Below are 8,488 nucleotides of genomic sequence, written 5' to 3' on the forward strand. Positions count from 1 at the left end.
ATAAAACTCAATCTTGGAAAATTAATGTTAAAGTTAAAATCCACATAAGCATTACCTTAATTTATATATAATATAACTTTCACAGATTACTGAGATAATGACATGCTCTTTTATCCCTGTAAGATAAAATGTAATACACATTTTGCAGCTCTATCTGTAATAAAAGAGTGTTAGTCAGTCAGTGAGAAATACAGTCTCTCTTGTAGAAGCTGGGACTGTTAGATTTGCTTTAAGCAAATGAATACAATGACATATAGTTTTCTAACCATCTGACTATATTAGGTAATAATGCTAAATATACAGTTAGGTCCATAACTATTTGGACAGAGACAACTTTTTTCTAATTTTGGTTCTGTACATTACCACAATGAATTTTAAATTAAAAAACTCAGATGCAGTTGAAGTGTAGACTTTCAGCTTTAATTCAGTAGGGTGAACAAAAAGATTGCATAAAATTGTGAGGCAACTAAAGCATTTTTTTAACACAATCCCTTTATTTCAGGGGCTCAAAAGTAATTGGACAATTGACTCAAAGGCTATTTCATGGGCAGGTGAGGGCAAGTCCGTTGTTATGTTATTATCAATCCAGATAAAAGGCTTGGAGTTGATTTGAGGTGTGGTGCTTACATGTGGAAGATGCTGTGAACAGACAACATGCGGTCAAAGGAGCTCTCCATGCAGGTGAAAGAAGCTATCCTTAAGCTGCGAAAATAGAAAAAACCCATCTGAGAAATTGCTACAATATTACGAGTGACAAAATCTACAGTTTGGTACATCCTGAGAAAGAAAGCAAGCACTGGTGAACTCAGCAACGCAAAAAGACCTGGACGTCCACGGCAGACAACAGTGGTGGATGATCGCAGAATCATTTCCATGGTGAAGAGAAACCCCTTCCCAACAGCCAAACAAGTGAACAACACTCTCCAGGGGGTAGGCATATCAATATCCAAGTCTACCATAAAGAGAAGACTGCATGAAAGTAAATACAGAGGGTGCACTGCAAGATGCAGGCCCCTCATAAGCCTCAAGAATATAAAGGCTAGATTGGACTTTGCTAAAGAACATATAAAAAAGCCAGCACAGTTCTGGAAAAACATTCTTTGGACAGATGAAACCAAGATCAACCTCTACCAGAATGATGGAAAGAAAAAAGTATGGAGAAGGTGTGGAACAGCTCATTATCCAAAGCATACCACATCATCTGTAAAACATGGTGGAGGCAGTGTGATGGCTTAAGTGTGCATTGCTGCCAGTGGCACTGGGACACTAGTGTTTATTGATGATGTGACACAGGATAGAAGCAGCTGAATGAATTCTGAGATGTTCAGAGACATACTGTCTGCTCAAATTCAGCTAAATGCAGTCAAATTGATTGGGCGGCGTTTCATGATACAGATGGACAAGGACCCAAAACATACAGCCAAAGCAACCCAGGAGTTTATTAAAGCAAAGAAGTGGAAAATTCTTGAATGGCCAAGTCAGTCACCTGATCTTAACCCAATTGAGCATGCATTTCACTAGTTGAAGACTAAACTTCGGACAGAAAGGCCCACAAACAAACAGCAACTGAAAGCCACTGCAATAAAGGCCTGGCAGAGCATTAAAAAGGAGTAAACCCCGCATCTGATGATGTCCATGAGTTTAAGACTTCAGGCTGTCATTGCCAGCAAAAGGTTTTCAACGAAGTATTAGAAATGAACATTTAATTTCCAGTTATTTAATTTGTCCAATTACTTTTGAGCCCCTCAAATAAAGGGATTGTGTTAAAAAACATTTTTATGCAATCTTTTTGTTCAACCCATTGAATTAAAGCTGAAAGTCTGCACTTCCACTGCATCTGAGTTGTTTCATTTAAAATTCATTGTGGTAATGTACAGAACCAAAATTAGAAAAAAGATGTCTCTGTCTAAATATGTATTGACCTAACTGTAAGTGTTTAGCAGCCAAAAAATAGGCAATAAAGAAAGGCAAGTTTGGAGAAAATTAAAGACAAGATATGGTATTAGAAACATTATAATAGTATTTATTTAAATATATTATATATCTTTCAGTGAATTAGTTGATTATTAGACCCATGATCCAGTTAAATCACCAGTGGTCATCTTTTGCAAAATCTGCCCTGTGGTTTACAAGTGAGCGTCGACAGATGAAAGCAGCTGGGTGAACCCTCAAGCGGTGTTTTGTTGCAACCAGTTTAATCGTTCACAAATTAGCCTATCGAGAACACCAAAAAAACTACACCAGAGCACTGACCACCGCCAGATCTCAATACTATTCAAATTTAATTAATAACAGTCCTGGAAACTCCAAACAACATTTTTCTGTGATAAATCATTTACTCAATTCTCATACCTATGCCTGTAATAATTCCACAGAAAAGCAGTGTAATAATTTTATTGAATATTACACCTCTAAGGTAGACACCATCTGCACCTCATTTTATGTTTCCAGCCCTCCATTGCTGGATGTTTCCATAACAAAGCCAATGGGCTGTCTCTTCCAGTTCTTTTGTACTACAGGTAAAGAAGTTGAGGGCATCATCCAGAGGATGAGGCCTTCAATGTGTTCTTTGGACCCCTTTTTCTACTCCTCTGGTAAAAGCTAATGTATCAAGTTCAAGTTTATTGTCATGTGCAAAGTAAGGAAACATGTTTCCCTGTACAATGAAATTCTTTCTTTGCTGTCCACACCAAATGACAAAACCAACATATAAAGATAAACATAAATAATAAGTAGCAGATAAATTAATAAGTAACAGAGGCAGCATACAGTATAAAAACAGAATAGAAGTATAAAGTGTAATTGTGGAGTTAGGTGTGTGATGGACAAGTCAAATACAGTTGTGTGAGGTAGACAGAATGAGGTGGCCCATGGTTATAAACTCCAGTCAGTTATTCAGGAGTCTAATGGCCTCGGGAAAGAAAGAGTTCTTTAGCCTGGAAGTCCTGCATTTCATACTTCTATACCTCCTGCCTGAGGGCAGAAGTGTGAACAGTTTGTGTTGGGGGGTGGGGTCCCTGAGGATCGAGGCAGTTCTCCTGCAGGACTCTGCAGTTGTAGATGCTATGCAGAGAGGGCAGTGGGGTCGTAGTGATCTTCTCAGCAGTCTTTACCTCTCTCTGCAGGCGTTTATGGTCCATAGCAATAGTGTTGCCGTATCACACGGTGATGCAGCTGGTCAAGATACTCTCAACAATCCAGCTGTAAAAGTTGCGGAGGATCTTATTCGACATACCAAACTTCCTCAGCCTCCTTAGAAAGTAAAGCCGCTATTGAGCCCTCTTGACCAGTTGTGTGGTTTTAAGAGTCCAAGTGAGGTCCTGACTGATGTAGACACCCAGGTATTTAATACTGCTCACCCTTTCCACTTCAAGCCCTCGGATGAACAGTGGCCGGTGAGGTCTCCTCTCCTTCCTCATGTCCACTATCATCTCCTTCGTCTTGTCTGTGTTGAGGGTGAGGTTGTTGTCCTTACACCATGATGCCAGATTGTCCACCACCCTCCTGTAGGCCGCCTCATCCCCACCAGTGATGCGTCCAATTACTGCGGAGACATCTGCGAACTTTAGGATGATGTTATCTTTGTGGGAGGCAACACAGTCATGGGTGAACAGGGTGTAGAGGATGGGCCTGAGGATGCATCCCAGCAGGGTGCCTGTGTTTGTGATAATGGTGGCTGAAATCTTATTACCAATCCTGACAGACTGGGGCCTGCCAGTCAAAAAGTCTAGGAGCCAGTCACAGAGGGTGGGGTGCAGGCCAAGTGCAGACAGTTTATGGGTGATAACCGTGTTAAAGGAAGAGCTGTAGTCAACAAATAGCATCCTGATGTAGGAGTCTGTGTTTTCTAGATGGGAGAGGGAATAATGTAGTTTGGCCGCGATGGCATCTGAGTTGGACCTGTTGTGCCAGGTGCTTACTGCAGGGGGTCCAGAGTGTCCGGTATGCTGCTCTGAATGTGGGCCAGCACCACTCTCTCAAAACACCTCATGATGATTGGAGTGAATACTATCGTCCTGCAATCATTCAGGCAGGTGGGTGTGCTTTTTTTTAGCAAGAGGGACAATGATCGTAGTCTTAAAGCAGCCCCCTTATTGACGATATCATTAATCACTCTCTTCAGAACGGCTAAGTCCCACTAGCCTTGAAAACTGCAATAATTAGACCCGATTTAAAAAAATACGCTTTGGATCCTGAAGGATTAGCAAACTATCATCCGATTTCCAACCTTCCATTTTTGTCTAAGGTTTTGGAAAAGGTTGTTTTGGTTCAGCTTCAGGATCACCTCAAAAAAATTCAATCTGTTTGAAAAATTTCAATCTGGTTTCTGATCTTCTCAGAGTACAGAGGGTCAGAGTCACCAATGACCTCCTGATGGCTAACCAGGGTTCTCCATCACGCCTTATCCTTCTGGATCTCACAGCTGCATTAGATACAGTAGATCATAATGTTGTCCTCCATCGTCTTCATTATATAATTGGACTTTCTGGAATTCCTTTGGAGTGGTTCGAGTCCTATCTTACAGATAGGGATGGGTATGTGGCCCTGGTGGATGCTAAATCTTGTACCCAAACTGTCACCTGTGGGGTCCCACAAGAATCAGTCCTTGGGCTGACCCTTTTTAATATCTATATGCTACCCCAAGGTCACATCACCCACAGACATGGAGTTTCATTCCATTGCTATGCGAATGATACACAGCTCTATGTGTGAAACTGGATTCGACTTCTTTTACACCTCCATCAACTCTTTCCTCCTGCTTGGATGAGATTGAGGCTTGGATGTCCAAGAACGTTCTTAAGCTGAACAGCACTGAAAATCAAGTATCCAGTCATATGTTCATAGCATCAGAAACATCATATATTTTTGCAAAAATAATGTTAAATCAATAACTTCTGGAAAATCCTCTAACAAGCGAAGTGGGGCACATTGAAATGATTACAGCCAGTGTGCCCCCAGGACCGAGGTTGGGAAACACTGAGTTAAAGCACCAAATCGACATGGGAATACATTACTTTAATATAATATTAGAATCCAAATAAACCTTATCTAGTATCTCCTTTACTTCAAAACGTACAACTACTGAGGTAACGTCTTGTTTAACTCAGTTTCTACTACACTGAAGTATTTTTGCCTCAACCACTTTCTAACTTAGAATATTAATCATTAGCTCCTCTAAACCTTTATCTATAATTCATATTACTCCATTTGTAATAGGTTCTTCTCCTTAAATAACCAGATCTACTGGTATCTTTCCAAGAGTTTGCTTTCAAAGCTTTAATTGTTACTTTTCTATCCTTATAAATTATTAGTAATTTGATTAGAGTGTGCTGAAACAAGAACAAACTTTTGAATTGAAAACCCAGCTAGTAATACCTCATTCATTGGCTACTATCATAAGAAAGATTCTTCAACGAGAAATGTTGAGAAGGATAGGTCCTCTTTAAAATTGGTATATAGATCAAGGTCTTAGGGTTAATGACTTTGCCTTCGATACGATTTTTTTTTTAATAATTTTAATTTTGAGCAGTAGTGTTCCTTGAAATCACACCATATCCTTTACATTAAATACATTATTAAGTTTGGTAAGGTATATTTTATAAATCAAAGGGAAGGCTTTACAAGTTTTTTTTTTTTATAAACATGTAGTTAGTTTATAGTTAGGGCAGCATGGTGGAACAGAGGGTAGCGCTGCTGTGCCTAGTGTGTTTGTGTGGGTGTGCATGTCCTGCGGTGGGTTGGCACCCTGCCCGGGGTTTGTTTCCTACCTTCCACCCTGTGTTGGCTGGGATTGGCTCCAGCAGACCTTCATGACCCTGTAGTTAGGATATGGCAGGTTGATTAATGGATGGATGGATGGATAGTTTATAGTTCTAGTTATGATTCTTACTGCACTGTTTGGAATTAAGCGGAGAATAGTACATAAATGGTTGAAACAAACTGATATTAAATTATCCTTATCAGTGCTCCTTAAAAAAAAGACATTAACTAGGTTTTCTATATTTTACTAATTAAGAAACATAATTATTTTTATAATATTTCTAACATGAAGAAAGCACATTCCACAAAGTAGTGGAATAATGATGCAAAACTACACTTATGCTTAAGTTTATTAGGCAAAACTAAAGTTTAAACCGTTAAGATGGAGAAATAAGAATACTGATCTACTGTAGGGAAATTAAGGAACTGAATAAATGACTAACTTGTAATTAAATTTCATGTGACACTCAATAAATAACACAGATTAGGTTATGAAAAATAAGTTATAGTGAATTCTGCAACCATACAAGCCTGCTAGAACCAGAAGTAAGCTCATCTATTCTTAAAGTTTTAAAAATTGCATATTATGTTAGACCTCTGCTGAAACAATATGGAAAAAATCTGGTCAAGGTCAGGTAATGGAATCAAATTATTTGGGGAGTGAGTACACAAAAACAGGGAGAAACCTTAACTAAAGTATGACCCAAAACTGATTATACTATTATAGACAAATCCAACTTTGTGCAAAACAGAGAAGCATTGCTGAGAGATTCCACTGCTACACCTGCTGATTTGTACAATGTATGAAGCTGCATTAAGATACAGCTTCAAAATAAAACTTGTTCTTACTGTACTGGTGGACAACATGGCACATACTTTATTTTTTAAGCTTCCTTTACATAATTACTGTACATCATGAAAGCTTTGTCAAGTTCATTAAAAAAAAAAAAAAACTATTTGATTGCATGCTGGTGGAACTTGAAAAATACCTTAATAATATACAGGTGTTAACCCTTTTGATATTTTTGAAAATGTATTCAAGGCAATGATGCAAAGTAATTGCATGAATACACTAACAGCTCTGTCTCCTTGTGCAGACCCAGACCATCCTCAAAAAAAGGGAAAAAGAAATATGGTTGTAACATATCTGTTATTCTAAATATATCTACATATCTGAATGTTTGGTGCCTGTAGGGTATGGAGGAGAGACGGTCCCCTATATATACAGTATATACACAGTATATATATGTGTGTGTTTGTGTGTGCATATGCGTATATATAACTCTATATTATAAAAATGTCTTGCGACGAGACGTGATCTTTGGAAGAGAGATCTTTTGAAGAAAGACAGAGACACTTATGTTCCGTGATAAACGTTCGAAGCGCCACATGAAGTGCAGATCACATAGCAATGCAGCAGCAACAAGCCAGCAATTGATCGAGCAAAGAGGTAAAAAAATTAAAAGTATTTGTTTCCCATTGTATCACCATTCTATCTCCTTGGGGTGTATTCAGCCCCCTCTTTACAATGGCGTGTAGCGCTGGCGGGGTTGGAGGGCTTGGACAAGCGAGTGAAGTGCAGATCACGCAGCATGGCAGAAGCAGCAAACCAGTAGCTGATTGAGCAAAGAGGAGGTTAAAAAAACACTGGCTCTACCTAACTTTCAATTTTATTACTGGGCAGCAAATATATAAGCTATTAAATTCTAGACATTGACACAAATAGATGATCATACGCAGGCTTGGTCCACAATAGAAATAAAATCCTGCAGTACTTCTTTATATTCTTTGCTTTGTACCCCAATAATTGCAATAAGTGCAAGTTATCGCCAATATACTAACAACCCAATTGTGCTTCACTCAATCAGAATATGGAACCAATGTAGGAAGCATTTTAAGATAGAGAAGCTTTTATCTGTGGCACATCTGCACAAGAACAAACTTTTTCCACCCTCTCAAACATATGCAGTTGTTAATGTCTGGAAAACATTTGGGAATAAATCACTTAGAGATCTGTACATAGACAACATATTTACATCCTAAAAACAATTACATTCCAAATTTAACTTTCCAGCAACACATTTCTTTCACTAGCTTCAAATCAGAAACTTTGTTAAACAGAACCTGCCCAATTTTCCTCACCTTCCACCTACCTCTATGCTAGAAAAAATATTGATCAGTCTTGAGGACTCAGACAGCATATATTTCGGTAATATATAAAATCATTTTACAGTCCCTCCCTTTCAAAGATCCAAGAGGACAGTGCTCACTCAATATCTCAGAAAAGAAGTGAAAAGTAGCAATGCAGAGAATCCACTCGAGCTCCATATGTGCAAAGCATACAATTATTCAACTCAAAATTATACATCGAGCAAATCTGTCTCGCTTAAAATTGTCCAAAATGTTTCCAGGGCAAAATCCAACCTGTGAACGCTGCAATCAAGTTCCAGCCTCACTGGGCCACGTGTTTTGAGCGTGCACCAAATTAACATCATTATGGACCAAAATCTTTAAATGCCTTTCAGACAGACTTAGTGTCACAATCCCTCCTAACCCATTAACAGCTGTGTTTGGTGTACTTCCAGATGGGCTTAAAGTGGAGAAGGACAAACAAACTGTAATTGCCTTCACTACACTATTGGCACGTAGACTTATATTGCTTAACTGTAAGAATCCTAACTCTCCTATTCTAAGTCAGTGGGTAACTGATGTTACATACTATTGGGAA

The sequence above is a fragment of the Polypterus senegalus genome, chromosome 4 (genome assembly GCF_016835505.1).
Source record: "Polypterus senegalus isolate Bchr_013 chromosome 4, ASM1683550v1, whole genome shotgun sequence".
NCBI lineage: Eukaryota > Metazoa > Chordata > Cladistia > Polypteriformes > Polypteridae > Polypterus > Polypterus senegalus.